The 21,434-nt window shown below is 50.4% G+C and overlaps 1 protein-coding gene across 5 annotated transcripts in view; it reads right to left on the bottom strand.

Moving 5' to 3' along the window:
• LOC309636308 (cardiac-enriched FHL2-interacting protein) overlaps positions 1-17,598 on the bottom strand; it is a 31,214-nt gene extending 13,616 nt beyond the window's left edge. The window contains exons 1-2 of one of the 5 annotated variants that reach the window (XM_082408709.1): positions 14,738-17,598; positions 12,389-12,511 (exon numbers count right to left, since the gene is read on the bottom strand). The gene's annotated coding sequence lies outside the window, so the exon portion shown is untranslated. Of the gene's footprint in view, positions 1-12,388; positions 12,715-14,737 lie in introns of those variants that run through there. The other 4 variants (XM_082408711.1, XM_082408710.1, XM_082408712.1 and 1 more) reach the window with 4 other exon arrangements.
• Between the last annotated feature and the right edge of the window lie 3,836 nt (positions 17,599-21,434).

Raw genomic sequence — 21,434 nt, 5'->3', positions numbered from 1 at the left:
CCTGGCTTGCCTCCTTGGAGTGGCAGTCCCTCTGCCTGGAATGTCTCTCTCTGTTCCCAGGTCACCAGCTTCTGACCACTTCCTCCTCTGTTCTCCATAGAGTTCTAAAAGAATCACTTGCGCTGCTTTATTCCACTTTATCTGCTATGAATCCAACTTTCCAAGAAGGCTTTGAGCTCCTTGGGGGTGAGGTCCCCGGCCTGGTTCGTCTCTGACTGACAGGATGCCTGGGGCATGGTGGCCACTTGTCAAAGCTTTCAGCTGCCATTGCTGGGTACGCTTCTTGGGCCACAAGGATGTGATGACAGAGGTTTGCCGCGAGTGTGTGGTGTGGGTATGCAGGACCAAAAGCTCTGCCGCCTCACGTTTTCCTTGTCTCCCACGGGACTCCTGGCTGGCAGCCAGCCCAAGCAACCCAACCTTTGCTGGCCTGCCCCAGGCTGTGACGACAGGAAGTGGCCAGGGGACCCTGATCCAGATTGCCACACACAGCTACTCATCTGAGCCCCGGGGCTGAGGAAGTGTGATGGGCCCACAGAACCAGAGCCCTGCCTGGTGCCCCAGGGAGGCCCCAGTTCCTTATTCCTCTCTGCAGCTGTGCACTATCGCCTTCAGTTCTGAGACAAGATAATGGGACCTCAGAATGTTTCATGTCACACGGCTGCTGAGTGACGGAGCTGGGCTGGGGACCCCGGCCCGGGTGGTCCTGGAGTCAGGACACAGCAAGGGAGGTAGCAGTTGGTGGCCTGGCATGGCCGGGTTGCCAGATTGAGTAAATTAAAAAACAGGACATTTAGGGAAATGTGAGTTTCAGATAGAACAATGAACATTTTTTAGTATAAGTATGTCCCATATTTGGGCTATACTTTGTATTAGTCAAATTTCTCTATCAAATGAATCATCCCATACTTATACTAAAAATAGGTACTCACTCTTTATCTGAACTTCAAATTGTACTGGAAATCTTGTTTTTTATCTGGCAAGCTGAGGTCCTCACCAACTTTTAGGACCCAAAGTGGATCACAGTCAGAGGAGGCCAATCCAGCAAGTCAATCCTGGGATGACTCGTATCTGCATGTTACCCTGCAGTTCAAGACACACTCTGGGATCCATTATCTTGTTTGATTCTCATAACCCTTATGGGATGGGTTCAACAGGTCTCATTGTCACTATTTTCTAGGTGGAGAAAAAAAGGCACGGAGAGGTGCAGAATATTGCTCAGCGTCACACAGCATGTAGAAAAGAGAACTGGGGCTGGGATTCAGCTCGGTTCACCACTTGACCACCCCACACTTTCTCCAGGATGAAACCCTCACCCCGCTGGTCCTTGGGCTCAGGCACAGAAGGGTGTGTCCTGGGCTCCTGGGCTGGGGTTCAAGGGAGAATTGACGATTGATGGAGAAAAGGAGGGTTTATCATTCTATTCACCTCCCAAGAATCTTCTCAGCTCAGCTTTTTCACGACAACCACAGGAGTAGAACTAACAATGCAACTGGGCAGCACAGGGTCCCTCTTGTCTGGGGAGGCTCAGGCGGCCGGTCCTTGCACAGCTGGGAGGGATGCTCTCCGGCTGCTAAGCAGGCCCTTCCTTTCTCCTTGCATCCCACAGGAAGCTGTTGAGATTTGCTTTGTTGCCGGGTTTGACCACTTGCCTGTAGTGTGGTTTTTGAGCTCTAGCTCTTTGGGTGGATTTAATTACCTTAATTGAATGGTGTTTTCACTTTTCAGTAAAGGCGAAGCAGGAAGCTGGTGGAGATGACAGGGGTTGGCTTTATCACACCCAGAAGGCCCTGACAAATTGGAACTGATTCTTTTCGCTCCTCTTTCTGGGTGGTTTTTTGAGACATTGAGTTGGGGTTGCCTTGAGGAGTGGTTTGGTGCAGTGAAACCAAACACAGCCAGCTTGTTCCAGCCTGTGAACGCACACACGTTGGACGCACAGCTTCTGCCACCCACCCCATACCGGGCAGGTGCCTTGCTCTGGACGTGTGCCCTGCTGGTCCATCGTGGGCCAAGCTCTTGACCTCTTTGTGCAATTTCCAACAGGCTTCCCGCTTGCTGTTTCAGAGGGAACGTCTTTGTCTATGTCCTACATTTTACATGGCAAAATCAACATCCTCAGTTGGAGACAGGCACAGACTCCTGTCAAGTGTCCAGGGCCACTGCTGCATGTGACTGTCCTCATTCATTCCTCGCTAACACTTACACCTTATGGCTGGGAAACTGGAACTACCTGGGCAGCTTGTCCCTTATAGAGTGCTGGAGGTGGGATCACACCTGCCTTTGGCTCCAGGACCCCACTGTCCGGCCCGTGATGATTCCTTCCCAGCTCTCTCCCAATGCGATGATTGCTCTGTCCTTGTAATTCCTTTGGACTTTTGGAAATCAGAAATTTCAGGTTCATTTATATTCTAATAGAGGTAAACGTGGGCTCTCAGAAGCCACGCTTGAAGCTCTTTTATGCATCCATCCACTCAACAGCTGTTCACTACTATGTGCCACCCCGTTCTAGTGCTGGAGATACAGCTGAGGCAGGGCTGACCTGGGCCTTCTCCCTGCAGAACTGGAATGAACTGAGGGATGGCATTGCGCCACACTCATATTGCCTTAGACAGGTTTCCATTGGGTAGTGCCTCTTATAAACGTAAAACGCACCTTTGATTTGTGCACAGGTCATCACACATCTGGTTTGGCCATTTTGGCTCCACTGGTCTGGTTCTTGGCACTCCAGGGTGGGGGGTTCTGCTTGCATCCTGGCTTGGCCTCACTTAAATGGCCCCAACCTACGGGCTAGACTGGGCAAGGCAAGGGTTCTCAGATGGACCCCGAGGTTTCCATGTGCTGGGAGAGGACAAGGCCGCCTTCATCCAACCCCAGGAACGTGGTTGGTTAGCACTGGGGGCCCCGGCAGCAGCGCTGGCTTGGCATGCATCTGAATCCCCCCTGAATCACATCACGTGTACAGGGGGCCTCAAAACCCTGCAGCATGTAGGAGTCCAGGACATCCCAGGGATGTGGCTGAAGAAATCAGCTTGCCTGGGCTTGCCAGGCTCACAGAGCTGGCTGTGAGCTGTAGCTGCAGCTGCTGTTGGTGTTCTGCTGCCCTTGGGAGAGAGCTCGGGGGCAGAGATGCTTTCTCTCTGGAGCTCAGCCCAGCCTGACTCCCACTTCCTGCCTGGGTCCCTGGTCCACTGTGTCTGGATGGGATGTTTCCTCAGGAGCCTCTGAGCATTGCCCAGATCTGGGGCTGTGTCTGGAATTAGAGGCCAGGGAGCCTGGCACAAGGAAAGTTGGGCCTGACCCAGCCAGCGCTCCCCAGGACAGGAAGATGCCAGCACCTGGCATCACACAGTCAAGGGGGGACCAAGTTGTGGGAGGAAAGCAGAGAAGCAAGGCATGGAGGCAAGGAGAGGAGGAGAGGGATGAAGAGATGGGCTGGGTTCCAAGACCCAGCAACCTGCTTCTTCTGGGTCCCGTTCCTGTTTCATAACTGTGTGACCAGGAAGACAGAACAATGTTTTGCTCTCTGGGGCCAAAGCCCTGCTTTGTAGCACTGACCGATTTCCATGGCTGATTTCTGTTATGACCCAGCGTCTGAAGCAGAGTTGGGACGAGGCATGCACATGAGCTCCTGGAGCCTCAGAATCCTGCAGGCTCCCATCGAATTTGCAGTTGCTTCTATAAGGATCCTTGGACAAGGGTCTCACTCCACAAAAGCTAAGAGCAGCATTGTTTCTGACCATTCCTGATGGCTGGGCATTGCTGAGGATCACTTCTTAAAGCTCCTAGTGGCCAGACGGGCTGGACTTGGTCAATGCCGTCTCTGGACGCTCCCTTCCACCGGAAGGAGCTCAGGCCCAACACTGCCCAGCTTCTTAGCACTGCTCCACTGGGAGCTCTCTGCAGATGCTGGGGGACCAGCCTCAGGGACCAGATGCCCCCCTGGACAAGGGGCACTGGATCCTCTTGTGGGCTTAGAGGTGCCCCGATTTACTTTTATAAGAGCATCTGTGCTGCCATCAAAGGTAAAATAGGAGCAGAAGAGATCTGACCACAAACAACTCTGCCCTTGCCTCCCTCGTGCCTTCCTGGAGCTGGGGTGAGTGCCGGCCACGCTCCACCGCCCAGGGAGGGTCATAGGGAAGTTGACGGAGAGGTGAAAGGCTGGGAAATGAGAAGGGGCCAAACTGGAAGAAATGGTTTCAATGCTCAGCCCTATGACCTTTTGGCCTCCTTGTTAGACACAACCCAAAGTCCACACCACTGCCAGACCAGAGCAGGGCAGCTGCCAGAAGGGGGACATGCAGCTCTTTCAGAAACACAGGGGCCATTGAAATGATGAGTGCACTGGGATCTGGGCCAGGTCCCAGCGCTACTCTGCATTCGTTGAGTACAACCTTGGCTAACTTACAGCAAGTCTGTGAGCCTCAGGTTTCTCATCCGTAAAATGGAGCTAAAGATCTGCCCCTGTGTATTAATGACAGGGCTTCTCAGCCTCGGCACCATTGACTTTGCCATGACCCCCAGGGCAAAATCACCCCTGGCTGAGAACTGCTTTACAGAAGCAAGGAGAAAGTCTCTGGAGCATCCTTTGTTTGTTCATTCACTCATTCATTCATCCCTTCCACCTTTCCCAGGAACATCCTGCCCTGGATCCTGGAAACAGTAGGAACTGACATGAGATAGGAATCAACCAGGCAGTTATGGGCAGTAGAAAGAGCTGGAGACCTGGGTGAAGTCCTATTCCAAGGCTGTGTCATTTTGGGCAAGTCACTTCACCTCTACCTACACCTGCGAAACTGGGACAATAAAAATCAACTCCAGCTCTGCCACCCCAACCACCTGGGGCTGCTCCCCATGCCGGAGCAGGCTGAGCAAAGGAATGGTCATGACACTGGTCCCCGAGGCAGCCACTGCTTGAAAGTCTCCAGGTGCTTGGAGCTATTGGACTCACCAGGTCCTGGATTCTCCCCCAGTCAAGGGGCCACCCGCACCAGAAGGAGGCCCAGCGAGCCCAGTGAGCCCTGGCCATCCTGACCCTGAATTTTACCCGCACGCAGGCCCCTGGGCAGCGAGGGAATTATGTGCACGCTCTTTCTCTACATATCTCACAGGAGCAGAGGTTCCACACGTTTTTCCCTCAACACACAGTAAGAAATACATCTACATCACAGCGTACAATGAACTCAGAGACATATATTTATATAAAACAAGGAAAATTCACGAAACAAAACTTACTCTGCTTAAATGTACCACTCTGATATTTTCATCTTATTCTGTTGTATTCTTTCATTTAAAAAAAACCATTTGCAATGTAGTGAGTGATTTCAGGACCCAATAATGAGTTGGAGTCGGCAGTGTGGTTTTTTTTTTTAACTGTCCTAGACCAGAATCTCCAGGCATTCCTGATCAGGCTCTGTTTGCTGCTGCCCTATTTTTAGTGATACTGGGTTCTCATCTGGATGGAGAAATGGAGACCCAAGGCCCAAACGCAGTGACTGGCAGGGTCTGACCAGATTCACGTTGTGGGGAAGGGAGGAGACCGCCCAGGGGTTGGGTCCACGGGCCAGGCCTTGCCTTTCTGCTTCAGTGCTGTGTCCCCAGTCCCCGTACAGTACCTGGGCCTAACAGAGGGCCATTCATCTGTTGAATGAATGAGTAAAAGAAATCCCCTTTTACGGAGCACCTGGCATAAGAGACACTTTATAGACTCCAGTATTATTGATTCCTATTTTTTATTATGTAATCAGTACTCGAAAAAACCTTGTGAGGTAGAAATCACTCTTGCTCATTACAGAGGAAGACCTCGAGTCCAGAGGTGTTTAATACTTGGCGATGTAGGGCTTGAACCTGAGGCTGCTGCAGAGGGAGAGGGTCCCTGCGACCTGCATTTAAAGAGGTGCCTCCAGGAGCTTCTGAAATGCCTGCTGCAGGCTGAGAACCTCTGCTCGGCACCACCCCACCCCTGGGCGCCCTGCAGGGCCCCTCACTCCTGGTTCTCTCCCTCAGGGCTCCCCAGCACTCATTTTAAGACCCACGGCTACAGGGGGTCTTCTATCCCCTGCATCCCATTCCACCCGGGAGTCCACTTTTGATGGGCCAAGGCCTTGAAAGCCTGCCCTGCCCCTCACTGATGGACACCTGACTCTCCATTTAAGAGCTGTGGAATCAGTAAGACTTCGGGCAAATCACGCAATCCATCTGAGCCTCAGTCTTGTTTTTGTAACCTGGGGCTGGTAGGAAGGCATATCCAGCAGCCTGGTCCTCGAGGAAGCCCCTATGGATTATGAAGTGGGTGTTGCAGGGACAATTGTAACCGATGGCCCAGACACTGCTTTGGAGGGCCTTGTCCAGAGAGGGCTTTCTCAGAGGCTCCCAGAGGAAGAGGCACTTGGGTTTGCTGGGAGTGGGGTGTCCCTTAGTAACCATCCTTTCTCTAGCCCCTGGGAAGAGAGCCAGGCCATATGGGAAGGGGCATCCCTGCAAAGCAGCCCTGGGGTGTCCCAGGCTTGGGCAGATAGAGGAGGTTCCAGGGATGGCTCCCAGAACCACGAGAAGGCAGAGGGGCTGCAGAGCTCCCTCGCCATCTACGGACCCCACTTCCCCACCTGTAAACTGGTACCACAGGGCTGGGTGGCAAAGGGGGAGAAGCAGAGCTGGAGGAGCCAGCACTGCTTACCCAGCTCCTGCTAACTGCCATGAACTTGACATGTGCGATCTCGCTCAGTGGTCACAACCACTGGGGAAGCTAGATAGGGCCCATGCCAAAGGAATCTGAGGTGGAGAAATTGAGGGGCAGAGAGGCTGAGGAACTCGCTCAAGGTCACACAGCCAGGGAGTGGCAGAGCTGGGATTCAGACCCAAATCTCTGTGCCAAACGGTTTTGCCCTCCTTGTGCAGCCAAAGTAGAGAATTATGGGGCAGGCGTTTCCCTCTGCCATGGTGTCCCCGCAGGGTAAGGAGGGGTGGAGACCTCTCTCCTAGCACCTTCTCTTCCATCTCCCACACCCTCCTCTTCCCACCAAGGAGCATTTGCTTTAGTAAAGCTAGAGAAGGCAACCGCTGGAAGTGACCGTCCCTTGGGAGCATCCAGCAGGGCGCCCTCTTCCCAGTCCCTGGACTACCAGGAAGGCACGTGTATCTGGGCTGGAGGAGGACATCCCATGGAGCCACTGGGAATCTCTAACACCACCCCAACCTCACATACACAGCAGAGCCCTGCTCTCTCTGGCCTTCTCCTCACTTCCTGCTGGAGGCTGGGATGTAGAAGGGAGATGGCTGGTTGGTAGATGACAGCTGTCCTTTCTCCAAACCATGTGGCAGCTGTGAGCCCAACTCTTCCAGGGAAGGAAAGAGAGAACTTCCCTGCTTTGGGGACACAGTCATGGAACTGACAAATATCCCTCCTTTTTCATGAATTCCTCGTGGAGTGCTTACAGCAGAAAGAAAAGGAATTCAGACGTGGCCATCCAGGCTATCCTTCTAAAAATTAAAACTGAAAAATGCTCTTTCAACAGGCAATGTTATTTAAAACAATGGCTTCAACAATGAGTTGAAGTGGAAAAATTATCAGCTTCTGGGAGCATCTTCTACTGTTTTTGAGAACAACAAGAAATCTTGTCTCCCCTTTCTTTCCTAGGTCAGTGGTCCTTGCTTTTCAGAATGCCTTGGAGGGCTTGTTAAACAGAGTTCTGGGCCTCACCCCAGAGATGTTCACTCAGGAAATCGGGGCTGGGCCACAGCATCTGGGGATACAGGTGCTGCTGGTCTTGGGGCCACACACTTGGAGCACCACTGCCCTAGGTTTTGAGCAATTGGAGGTTGGACCCATTTCCGGGAGGTTGTACTGACAAGTCATAGGCACTTGGGCCACTTGGGGCTCATAGCTGTCAACGACGGTGGTTTGGGCTGTGCCTGCCTGTCTCTAGGCCTGGCTCTGGGCAGGCCATGCATGTGTGAGGTGCAGAGATCAATCAGAAATGTGCCCTCTCCAAGGGACAGTCATCTGTGAGGGGAGAACGGGCAGAGGTCAGTGCGAGCTGCAGTGTCCAGGAGGCGGGAAGAGGGTGATCTCACCGGCAGGGCTTGCTTGAAGTCAGCTGGGAGGGAGTTTGATGCCAGTCTGTGCACAGGCACCCAGCTGGCTCCAGCCTGGGCACCAAGCAGAGGGGGGTGGAAAGTTTAGGGTCAGACCATGCTCCCGTTTCCTAGCCCTGTGCAACCTGGGCAAGTTCCCTCACCTCTCTGAGCCTCCCTTCCCTCATCTGTAACTATCCCTACCTCTCTGGGTGGTTGTGAAGGGTAGAGGTAAAAAATATCAAGAGCCCAGAAGAGACACAGAGTAAGGACTCAATAAATGGAAGCTTCCACTGCTAGAGACCTTGAGTTTTTGAAACAGACCATGCTGGGAAGGAATTCCATATCTACCACTGTGGTACTAACACCGGCCAACAGAATTGCAGAGTGAGCTCATGTACGTAAAGCATATAGTAGGTGCTCACTAAATGTCACTTGCCTCATTTCTAATCTCCAGACGGGGGCGCTATAACATAGTGGGAAATGCCTGGACTGAAGCCAGACCTCCTTGGGCATCGTTCTTTGCTGTACCAGCTGTGAGCGGGCCCCCGGCAAATTACAAAACCTCTCTGTGCTTTGGCTTCCTCACCTGTAAAATGAGACTAAAGTAGTACCTGCCTCCTGGTGTCCTTGGGAGGACTCAGTGAATTCGTGTCTGTGAGGTGACTGACACCTAGCAACTGTCGACCTGGGGTTACCATCCCCACCACGCAACCTGCTCAAGCCAGGGCCAGGGCACGGGGTCACAAGGATGACTGCCTTTCCCCAACACAGAAGAGAGAGAGAGAAGCGAGGCAGCGGCTGCCCAGAACCCCTGAGGCTTCCCTGTCCTCGGAACCACCTTGTACCTTTGCCCTCTCTGTCTGGTTTCTGTGCCTGAGCAAACCACTCAGTTCCCTCATTCTGAATGGGCATCAGCTGACCTTTAGCAGCCTCGGTGTTTGTATGGCGGGCATTCCCCTCGAAAACCATGCCTGCATCTCCTAGGCCATCACTGGAACTAATCTGGGGAAACCTTGCATGCTGGATGTGAGAATAAAACCAGAGATCTACGTAAGTGTTTTGTATACAGGAGTAACGCAGCCAGATTGCCGTGATGAACTTGGTGGGACACTGAGGGTGAGAAATGGCTCTGAACCCGTGGGTTTAGCCCAGTGGGTCTGAATTTTGACCCCTTGATCGCTGCAGCCTTTGGGGCTAACCTGCTTCAGAGAGGGGCAGACAGGGCCAGGGGAAGGGACGAGCTGGTGGTGCTACATGTGGCCAGGCTGCCCCAGGCCAGGGTAAGCCAAGGGGCAGCTCCAGCATGACTTATCCATCGCAGGCAGGGCTCAGAGGCTTGAAACCAGCCTCTAGACTGGGCAGGGAGTAGGGAAAGCCCTGGGTTGCTCAAGCAAATCTCACTTTCCTCTCTCCCCTTGCCTTCCTTAAGCTTCAGGTGAAGGCTTTAAGATGGGTCATGGCTGAGATGAAATCCCTCTCTTAGCTCAGCCTTGAAGTTCCTCAGCAGCTCAAGCTCACCTGGGAAGGGGCCACTCAGGGACAAAAGGGACCCACTGAGGCCAGGGAACAGCATCCAGAGTGCAGAGGCCCAAAGGAACCAAGGACTCCCACTGATACCGAAAGCCCTTTGCTGTGCAGTCTTCAGGGAGGGCCAAGCAGAGCATGGAGGATATAGGGAAGGCCTTCTCCCCACTTTCATGGGCTGTGGTCCAGAAGGGTCCCTTTCCCCTTCCTATGAGAAAGAGAGGTCTACCAAGTCCTGGGGAGAAAGCCATTCATGGTCCATTGACTCTTTGGCCCCTCTTGCACTCAGATTCCCAAACACTCTGGCATCCGCAGCTCGGACGGGAAACTGCTTCGCACCAAGCCTCCTTCTGCCTTCAGCCTAGGGACCTAGGCCAGCTGTGAACCCACTCTGTCTCAACCTTGACATCCGCTGTCACGTAGTACTCACACATGCAGCCCCCTCCAGGGAGTGTTCCAGAATGATAGCGATGACTTACGTTGGGGGGGACACATCTCAGCAGTGCTCCACATGTTCCATTTTGGGGCCTTGATCCAAGGCTTTGAATGATCCCTTGTCCTCCCCCTCCCCCCGCACCCCCAGCTCAGGTCCTGCAACCCCTGGGATCAAGTAGAAACTAAGAGGTGTTTCGGGTTTTCCCAACTAATGAAATGAGACATAAGATTGAGTTATAGGGCTCTGGATTGGCTGGATCTGGTGAAATGTGATATAAACCCTCATATGGAGATAAAACCAAGACCACTGCAGCCTGTTGGGAAATGTCAGCACTGGGTGTCTCCACAAGGCAGCCTTCTCTGAAAGCCCTTTTCGTCTCTCCAGTAATCCTGGGCAGATGGAGTGAAGGCCTGAAAGCCAAGGAGGACGATGGCCCAGGCCTGGCTCCACTGGCCAGCGGGTTTCAGTTACTGAGATTTCTGGCACAGGCTGGAGGAATAGGGCTTATTCTAGATGTGGAGCTTCCCCTTTCTGTAAGGGTCTCCGGGGCTTCCTTAGGGTCAGGAGCAAAAAGCAGAAAACACCAGGTCACTCGCTGGAGTCCCAGTGAAAAGACATCGGGGTGGACATACTCTTCCTAGGAGAACTCGGGGCCATCGGGCCTTCCCTACCTCCTCCACACACCTCTGTCTCCTGGGTTCCCAGGGGATCCAAGTCCCTCTGTTTCCAGGACCCAGCATTCGGCTTTCCTCCCAGGGGGCACAGGTGCTCCCATCCCAACGAGCTTCTGGTCACCAGTGAGCAGGCACAAATTTTCTCCCCCTGAAGACCAAGGGGCAGACGCATGCTGGACTTGGGTCACCCAGAGGCGTCTATTTATAAAGCATTCCGATAAGCACAATCTGCCCTGCTCAGCCCAGGCCACACTCCACAGCAAAGCTAATCCTCCCGGGGGCAAACTGAACATTTCCTGTACCAGCTAGACTGGAAAAACAGGCCCAGCGAAGGGGCAGGGAGCTCCAGAGCCAGCCACGGGTCCTGAAGGGTCCAGCTCACAGGCTGCTGTACAAGCTAGAACGTTCACTGCTGTTTGTGTGTGCACCAGATTGACCCATCTCAAGGAGTGTTCATGTACAACAGGGGTCAGCAAACATTTTCTGTGAAGGGTTGCATAGTAAATATCTTGTTTTTGCCGGCCACACAGCCTGGACAGTTGTGTGAAAGCTGCCGTAGACATTATGTAAATGAACGAGTGTGGCCGTGTGCCAATAAAACTTTATTTACAAAACCAGGAGCCCAGCCCACGGCCCTGGTTTAACCTACCACTGTAGTAAAGGGAACACAAATGCAGGAAAATCAGACTTCATTTAATGTGAACATTTGCTTAATCTACTTTCTAGGACTCCTATAATTTTGGGTTTTAAAAATATTACTTCAAATATTGTTTGTTATAATTGGGTTAGATATGTTCAAAGAAATGATCCATAAATTTAGGTTTTTTTTTTTTTTTTTAAATAACCTTTATTTTCTAGAGCAGTTTTAGCTTTGCAGCGAAATTGGGCAATTGAGTAAAAGTTACAGAGATTTCCCATACAGTCCCTGCCCCTGCCCCCCGAATGCCTAGCCTCCTCCATTATCAGTATCCATGGGGGTGTTATAAAGTCCTAAATAATAATTTTTTAAAGGCTATTTAGATTTCCACACATATTCAATATTGCTCTTCTCAATGATCAGTTCTCCTCCACGAGGAAAAGAAGATATGATTTTAGATTTGGCTAAGCCCACCCTGCAGGAGTCTGGTTGGGGACCCCCGGGATGTGGGAGAACACACAGTCTGTGGGCGGGTTCCCTGTTGAGGCCACACATGCTCTCAGAGTTCATGGGCCAGAATGTCCTGATGACCAATTGTCCTCTTTGTTACAGCTGGTAGGACCCTGCCTGGCGCAGCATTGGGGGACACAAGAGAGCCAGTCTCCTGCCATAGAATAGAACCTGTGGGGTTGCCCCCATTTGACAACACAGTGCCCTGGGCACACCCAAGGCTTGTACCCGTTCAGCCATGTGGGAGCAGAGCGCCCTGACAGATGCACAGAAGGACAAAGTCACACACGTCTATACCATGTACCCTGTTCCCGCATAGTCCACATGGCAATCCAGCACCACGGCACACCCAGCACTGAAGAAGCTCAGCCCCCGACATGCCCCTGGCCACTCACACCGCCCTGCACAGCGCCCTGGCACAGAGCAACATCCCAACCCCGCCGGTGCAAGAGTGCACATCCCTCTGGGCCGGCCGGAGCTTGAGCCTCCCAGCCTGCACGAGGGACCCAGACAAACGTCCGACCCTACCTTCCGCTCTCCGCTAGTCCCGGCGGCTTGCTCTTCAGGCCTCCCAGGAACCGGACAGAACCCTAACTCTTCCAGCAGCCCGGCTCTGCCCAGCAGCCAAAACGTCTTCCCTTGTCAGCCAGACTGCCCAAAGATAGAGGGGACCGGACTCAAGACCCAGACCTCTTATTGTTCACAAACCTGCCCACCTGAGGAAAATCAGTGACCAGAAGCTGGCCAGACACTGGAAGTTCGGGAAGCGCACCTAAATAGAGACCCAGCCGGGGGAAACCAAATGGTGTTCTTGGTGGGGAAGAGGCAAACAGTCCCCACTGCAACACCCGCGTGGTGTCAAGTAACAGTCAGATTAAACAAACAGCCTCAGCAGCTATTTTTACATCCAGATCGGCCACCGGGTAATAGATAACTTGGGGAGTGAGAAATTGCTTGCCTCTTAGCCGGACCCTAACCACGATTCCAACTTCAATCCAGAATGCTTTTTAAAACTATTCCAGCACTGAGATTCAAATAAAAATATCCCGAGGTGCAAAGGAAAACATTTGTTTAGGGAAACATTAAAAACACGATATTGTGTGCCTTGGAGCCAGCGCCTGGAGGCCTGCTGATGCCCCGGGGCAGAAATAGCCCGTTTCATCATCGGCTCAGAGGACCGCAGCCTGCATTCCTCGAGTAAGGAGCCGTACTGGGCTGTGCTTTTGGAGCAAAATAACACGCCCAGCTGCAGGCTGGGGGAAGGCCAGCCTGGGGTTTCAGGGTGACAGTTGCAGAAGGATATGAAATAATCAGAGAAGAGGCAAGGTAAGTAGGCACTTGATGAGCCTGGCCATGGCAGGTCTGGTTGTTTGCAAGGTCCAAGTGCCAGTGGATCGACCCCTTTCTGCCAGATTAGAGCTCCCCTCTCCATCTCTGGGAGGGGCTGGTCCCTCCACAGCTCCAAGGTGGGCTTACATCGGCCTTCCCAATGGCCACTTCCTGTCTTGGCCTGGGGTCACCTGCTCCCCAAACTGCCTGCAGACCCCCAGACATTTGCCAACCCCTTTGCCTTTGCTTATGCCGGGCCAGCTCCTGGGTGCCCTCTTTACCCTCTCCAAGTTGACCCTGGAAGAGTCCGCTCACTACCAGGAGCACAAGAGTTTTAATGCAGGAGGTTTTTTTTTCTTTCTTTTCAAGATCCTTTCTCATGCTCCCCTGCCCCATGGCCTGGGAAGGCAGAGGTGCCCAGTCCCAGACAGGTGCTCTGCTCTTTGAGATGCCCAAAGCCCTTGGAAGTCTGTATCGTACTGTACCTCCGTACCTATTTGTGGACTGCCCTGCCTACCCCCAGGGGCTCCTCACAGCCAACAACCTCAGTTCTAGCCCCAACGCAAGGCCTGGCACCACCTCCAGCCTTGAACCCACCAGTGGCCAGGGTCCCAGGGAGCTGGGTCTATGCACTTCAGTTCAAACAAGTTAGAAAGAACAGCTCCTTGTTGCCCTGTAGATGGAGGGTTCAGACCCCCAACCAGCAAGACCATCCCGCCCCTCCTCCTCCTGGAAGCCTCAAAACTTACCTTTTGCCCTAAGAACTTAGGACCTGGCTGTGGGGACACCTGCTCACTGATCAGCACTCAGAGGTGGTTTGAGGGAGACCCAAAGTGAACCCCTTGATTCTACCCACCCCACCTACCTCCCCTGCTTGTCAAAATCAACACTAGCCAAACTGGTAGATCAATCTGAGACATGAGCCAGCATTAAACAAAACAAAACAAAACAAAACAAAAACAAAACAGGATTTGGAGCCCTGGCCCCTTGTATTTCCTAGCTATTTGACACCAGCCAAATCACTTAACCTCTCTGTGCCTCAGTTTACTCGTCTCTAAGATGGACAGATTGCCTGTGTTCTGTGGGGTTGAAGATCAAATGAGCTCATGTACACGGATATGCTTCTATATTGCAAAGCTTCTCAAATGGTAGTTATTTACTTGTTATTTTTTTCATGATTTTTGCCACATCTTCAACCATCTGTACTATTTTTAACTTATCTTTCTATAAAGAGAATTTAAATTGACCTACTTTTTTAAAAAACAGAGCTTTCTGGTCAACAGCAATACCTGAGAAATCATGGATTTGATGCTCTAATTCTTTTTCTGATTACATGTTGAAATAAATTTATAGCCAGCTCATATGTTATCTGCTTTGACCCAAGTCATTTTGTTCCAGATTTTAGGAATAGTTGCATTACTAAATCCCATTTTATGCAGGAGTTTGCTTTGGGGAGCAGGTAACCTGAGCTGAAATGATTCAGCAGGGCCCCTGATTTTCCTCATTTCCTTTCCTCCCGCTCCTCACAACATTTCTTCCCCAGCTTACTTTTAATTCTTCACAGGTGGTGAACATGACCTCATGTCTGGCTTAGGATCCTAGAAGCGGTGAGCTTTGCTGTGTGTCAGGCGCTGATGGTGTTTGCTTCAAGTGACTGATTGAGAAAAGAAAACCATAAGGATGGTCCACAGAACATTCAGGGGGCAGGGCTGTGGCTGGCAGCTTTGTCAACGACGTCAGCAGGAGGGGTCAGGAGAGAACAATAAAACACAGTTGACCTGGCAAGAGGCTGTCCTGGGAGCAGGAGCCCTCAGAGCTTGGTCCATGACTATCCAGCTAGCCTGACCACAGCTGACCGCGGCAGAATCTGATTTCTCCCAGAATATGCCCCCACCCGCCCCGTGCCACGGACACCACGTGTGGCTCGCTCCTGGCGGGGCACTGGCATGGACCACCCCAGGCACAAAACACAGCCAGCGAACTCAGCCCAAGCTCCACCAGGAGCTCATCAGGGTCTGCATGAGCCAGAGCTGGCATCTTTCTGGGGGATGGGCCCAGGCAAAGTGACCACTCTCTTCCAGTCCAGGAGCTGTGAGCTGCATGGAAAGAATGTGAATGAAGACACAATTCTAAATGTAGAATCACGAACGCTATGTGAGCCGGCTCCCTCACCATCCAGAAAAACAAGACCCGCTTGTACATTCTGCAAGAGCATAAATAAAGCTGTCCTCAGGCGGCGTGCTACAGTGTCCCCCCCCACCTTGCAGTGACTTCACTGGCTCTGACTCTCCGCCAAACCTCTGGAGCATCGTGAGAGCTGCCCAGCTGCCTGACGGCATGGGTGAAAATGGCCTCGCTCTTGCTTGGACATGCGTGATGCTGGCTAATTTAATTCTGTGACAGATCTGCTCCGTTCTGCATCTGTACTAATTAGAAACATTCAAAAGCTGGTAAGGAGGGCAATGTAGAATGGGTCCTTCAGGCCAATTTCTGGTGCTGGTGTTTGAAGTTCACATCCCTGCAAATAACATGAGGCAACTCCCCTGATTCTTCCACGCTTGAGACGTGGTTTTGTCGAGCGGCTTGTCAGAGGTCTCTTCGCCACTGCTCGGCCTTCTTTAGGAGTTGTTTCCATAAACGTCTTCAGGAGGTTGGTGCATTTCCCAGGCTTAATAATAATAATAACAACAAAATAGTCATGCCAGTAAACACATATAAAACCTTTACTCTGTGCCCTACTCTGTTCTGAGCCCTTACGTAAATTAACCTACACACTGTACACTCTATCTTAGGGGCCAGTACCATTTTGCTCTATCCCCATGAATTGCTCCCCGTCGGGGAGCTAGGGAAAGATAAGATAGGGGCAACTGATATTTCCTGAGCACCCATTATGTTGCTGTCTGATTTCTTTTCTCACTATACGTGATGACTGTTCATGCCCCCTCTTTCCAGATGAGAAAACGGAGGCTTGCAGAGGTTCTGGATGTCATGCAGCTCATGCTGGCACTGAGGATACAGATGAGGGTTTGTTCTCCAGCCTGTCTGGACTATACGTCTCTGTTTCACCCTCCTTAACAAAACACTCTCCCAGACTAAGTCCAGGGAACATGGCCTCCTTCCATCCACCTGTTCTCCTGTGTCTCTCTGGGGAGAGAGTAAAGTCTGGCCAGGGTACCTCTTTAGCTACTGCTTTGTTATGGGAACTGAGGAGATTCTGTACCTGTCAGCACAGTAAAAGGTTGTCCTCAGGGCTGATGGCAGAATGGGGTGTCACTGCAGGAGGACACTTCTCACCTGCTGAGGGGCCTGATTAATCGGACCCCTCCTTCAGATGGATCCCCTTACCAGGAGCTCTGAGTTAGTGCCTTTGTGAAGGGATGTGCATGATAATGCACATCCAGTGCCTAGCTCAGAGGGGCTGGATTTATTTGGGGGGCCCTGTTTGCAACTCACAGCTAGGAAACCGCCCACTGGCCCAGGTCACTGAGGCCCCTTCCTTAGGGCTGCTGCTCACCCCATCCGACCAACCTGGTGCCAGACTGGTGGCTGTCAAAGTCAACTGAGGGCTACCCAGTCTGGAGGCTCTCCTTGAAGCCTTTCCTTCAGGACTCTTGGCTTAGGACTTTATAATGACAGATTTAAATGAAAGAAACAGAACCTGTGCTGGGAAATGAAGTAAATCCACCTTATTAAAATACTCCCAAACACCAACAAAATCACGGTGACCAGCTGGGACGATGGCCACCAGGGCATCTGGAGTGTCCGTGAGTCATCTCTCCCCACGGAGGGATCTGGAAATGAGTCAGGAGGGGCTGGGGGAAGTGTGCTCTACTCCCTGCAGCACGGGCCAGGAAACTTTTTCTGTAAAAGGCTAGAGAGTACATGTCTTTAGCTTCGTGGGTCAGATTGTCTTTGTCAGGACCGCTCCACTCAGCTGTGAAAAGCAGTCAGAGATGTTCTGTAGATGAAGAGGTGGGGCTGCGTTCCAATCAAACCTTATTTATGGACACAGAGATTTGAATTTCGTATCATTTTCACATATCACAAAATGTTCTGGTTTTGATTCTCCCCCATCCCCAATTATTTAAATATGTAAAGACCATTCTTAGCTCACATGGCTGTACAAAGTCAGGGGCGGGATGGATTTGGCTCAGGGGCCGTCGTGTGCAGACTCCTGAGCCACTCCTTCCATTTCCATCACCACCAACGTGTTGCTAATGAGTGCTGGAGACCTAGCTGGTCTGAACTGAGACATGTTGTAAGTGTAAAATACACACTGGATTTCAAAGACTTAGTACAAAAAAAAAGAATATAAAATATCTTCTTAGTAATATTCTGTACTGAGTATTGTATTGAATCCGTGTTGAAATGGTAACACATTGAATATTTCGGCTTTAATAAAATATACTGTTAAGATCATTCTCACAAGTTTCTTGTTACTTTTTTCATGTGACTACTGGCAAATTTTAAATGACACATGTATTTCTCTAGGACAGTGCTGGGCTAGCTCTTCTCCTGGTCACGGGCCCTCTCCCTCACTGCCATGAGGCCTCAGTGTTCCATGAGGGCGGTCCGTTCCTGGGGTCAGGGCTGATGTGCTCATGGTGGAAATGTCTCAGCTTCTCCATCATCAACTGCTCTGAGTTCAGACAGGAACTTTGTATTCTTAGATCACTAGTATTGTTGCTCCTACTTGCTTCTACCATTATCTGTAAAATACTGGATCTGAAGAAATTAAACTTTCTGCTGATGAAGAAGAAAATGGTGTTAGCTGCTCTTTTTCAAGCACCCACTGGATGCTGGGCTAGCTGTCTTGTACACTCTGTGTATTTTGATCCCTACAACCACCCTGGGAGGAAGCCATGCCCATCTCTATTTCCAGATGCAGAACAAGGTCAAAGAGGTGAAATCCCTTGCCCAAAATTATGTAACTGGTTGCAGAGCTGGTCTCAAGGTCCGGTGTCCCAGTCTCCCCAGACTGCGTTTTTTCTTCCCCTGGTGCCATAATCATTAAAATGCCATGGAAACAGGGCCTTCCTGGAAGAACTGCTTCTCCCTACGGTGCAGAGAGGAAACGGAGGGATCGCGCAGAGAAGCCTGGCTCTGGGTGAGGAGGATCTTGAGGCAGGGCTGGAGTACAAAGCCCACTCAAGTGAGCCCTCTTGCTGTTCTGCACACCCAGCCATTGCCTGCTCCCTTCCCCCCAGCAGCACCTGGAGAAGAAGGCTCTCGTTTGTCCTGCCTTCGCTTCTGGCACAGGGGTAGTGTGACTGTTTTGACCTCAGAAAAGGAACAAGGTAAGAATCACTACTTACACTGGCTCCAGCCACACTTGCCTCCTTGCTCCTCTTCATGTATGCAGTTCTGTCCTGCCCCAGGGCCTTTGCAGCTGCTGACCCTGTGTTTGGAGCACTCTGCCCCTATCTTTACACGCTGCTTCCTTCTCCCCATTCAAATGGCAGCTCAGGGGTCACTTCCTCAGAGAGAGCTGACCATCCCATCTAAAGACCCTCAGCCTCTGTCATGCCACCTTGTTTATATCCTTCATGGCACTGATCATTAACAGACACCATCTCAGGTCTTTGGTCCTGGGTTTACACTCTGTCTACATCTTCCCCAGAATGCAAGCTCCAATAAGACTTTCAAACTTTATCTTCCTTGTTCTCCTCTGCACCCACTATGTGCTAGTGAATGAAGGGGTTAACTCTGGAGGTTAGGCTCCTTACTGCCTCACCCCTCTCCCTGTCATTATGGACTCAGGTTGCTGAGCTTTTCTCTGAGCGGTGGTTCTCGAATCACCTGGAGGTCTGGTGAAAACACAGATTGCTGGGGCCTTCCCTCAGAATGTGCATTTCTAACAAGTTTCCAGATGATGCTTATGCAGCTGGTCCAAGGACCACACTTGGAGAAGAAAACACACCTGCTGTGGATGAGCTGGGTTGGCTCTGTCCTTCCACTGTTGCTATAGATGATTCCCTGGGAGCGGGTGCTCAAGAGCTGCTTCCTGTTCAAGTTGATTCAACAAATATCTACTGAGCACTCACTGTGCCTCAGGCACTCCTGGGTGCCTTCTCACTCATCCTCCCCCTTCATCCTCATTGCACCTCTGAGTTAGCTTTACAGGTAAGAGAGCTGTGCCACAAGGAGGTAAATAAATGGCCCAAGGTCACAGAACCAGGAGAAGGTGAGGCTGGGGCTTGGATTCAGGGATTCGCTTAGCCCAAGCAGGCTCCCATCCTGTCCTGCTGCCTCTCTGAGGTCTTGCCTCCCAGAAGCGTTTGGTGTGGGTCACAGATGCCAGGTAGATCCATTTCCACTCCTTCTCTGTTTGGCACTTGGCAGAGCCACACAGAACTTCTGGAGGCACAGCCAGGAGGGTCTGAGAAGCGAAACAGCCAAGAATGTAGATTTTTTGCCTCAGAGATGTAAGGGTTCTGTTCCCAGATCAGCAGCTGTGTGACCTTGGGCATGTGATTTGATTTCTTCAAACTTGCATTTGCTACTTACTTCAGATGACTGCTGCAAATGTTAAAGGGGATGAGGCAAGTGCCTAGCACAGGAAGCTACACATGAATGGGCACAACAGGCTGATGAAGCTATTCTGTTATAATTCTGATTGCCTTGCCTTGCCTATATCAGGGTTGGTAGGTGGGCAAGAGCAGGTCTGCAGTGATTGTAAAATCTGGGAGCTTGGGGCTGAGGAGGTGGTGAGAGGAGACACCCCAGTGGAGTACTACACAGCTGTAGAAAGGGACAAAGGGCATCTCTCCATACTTGTAAGGAGCAATTCCCAGGGTAAGAGGGAGAAACATGGTATCTCATGTTATGTTACCATTTACTCAAGCAGTAGAAGATACAAATGTGTGTGTATTTATATGTATTTTCTTATATTAAAGGAAAACAATAAAAGAATAAACCCCAAACTGAAACAGTTACCTCTGGGGACAGGAGTGCATAGGTGTGGGAATGGGAGAAGGAGCTAGACTTCGCAGAGTCTGCCTTGTTTGGTAGACTTGAAGTGGAGTCATGTCAGCCCCTTACCTAATTATCAAACTAAACCAAACCAAAAGTGAAAAAAAGGCAGTCCCTAAAAATTGACAGCGAAATGAAACAAATGAACCTAATATGTAGGGGGCATAATTTCACAAAGGGGAATTATTTCAAATGACTTTAAAATACATTAGTTTGTCTTAACATTCATAAGGAGGATATACCTGAACATAAAATTAACTGTAAAGTAAAATCTTAAGTCGTTCTCAGAAATGTAGATAGATATAGATAAAGTGAACTAGGAAGTATGTTAATGTCATAAGAAAGCAAGATTTTTTTTTTAGTGTTAGAGAAAAGAGCTGCAGATATAAAATCAAAATGTTAAGTAAAACTCAGTACCTGTATATTTGATATCAATATAAAGTAAAGAGATTGTATAAAATCAAATATACAAAAGTGTAAAATCAAATATACAAAATTGTAAAATCAAGATATACTTTCTTTTAAAAAAAGAAAAGTATTTCCTACTGAAAAGACCTAAAAACAGTAACATCATAACAATGACTATCCTTTGTACCAAGATTTTTGTCTCTGAATATGAACTCTCGTTAAAAAGAACAAACATTCTCTTATCTGGAGCAGAAAATGTGTAAGAAGAGTCTGAAACCTCTTGTCACACCAAAGGCAGGCAGCCTAAGTAAGATGGCTGGGTTGATATCAAAACAACTAAGGAGCTGACTTTGAAGAGTTTCCACCAGCAACAGATGGAGCAGTTTACATCAGTACAAATAAAATCCACAATAGATTGAAACACTGAATATATTTGAACTCATGAGTTCATAATGATTCTGAAAAAAACCAAAACAAAACAACTTAAATAACCCTCTGTGGTCTCCTTGGAGGATGTAGGGAGTAGCTTCATCCTTCTGAAAAGTTGAACAGGGTCAAGTACCTCACCTGACTTTCCGGTATGAACTATACCAAATAGTCCAAAGAGCCAAGTGATGAATGAAGGAGAGTTTTTCTAATAAAGAAGGAAGGGTAGAACTAGAATATTATCATTTTTCAAACCCCTGACAAATAATGACCAAGACAATGATCCCCAAGGGGCCTCCTGTAAAAACAAACAACACCCATGAAGTGTTCTTGCAAAAAACCAAACTTAAATCAGAACAAGCCTCTAACTCTGGATTTAACTACCAGATTATAGGAATAAAAGGGACAGAGGAAACTGTTAAATGACACCATGAGGAAG

This window comes from Balaenoptera borealis (assembly GCF_965194805.1).
Source record: "Balaenoptera borealis genome assembly, chromosome: 10".
Lineage (NCBI taxonomy): Eukaryota > Metazoa > Chordata > Mammalia > Artiodactyla > Balaenopteridae > Balaenoptera > Balaenoptera borealis.
Note: the sequence above shows the minus strand (reverse complement) of the source record. Positions and strands in the feature narration are given on the sequence as shown.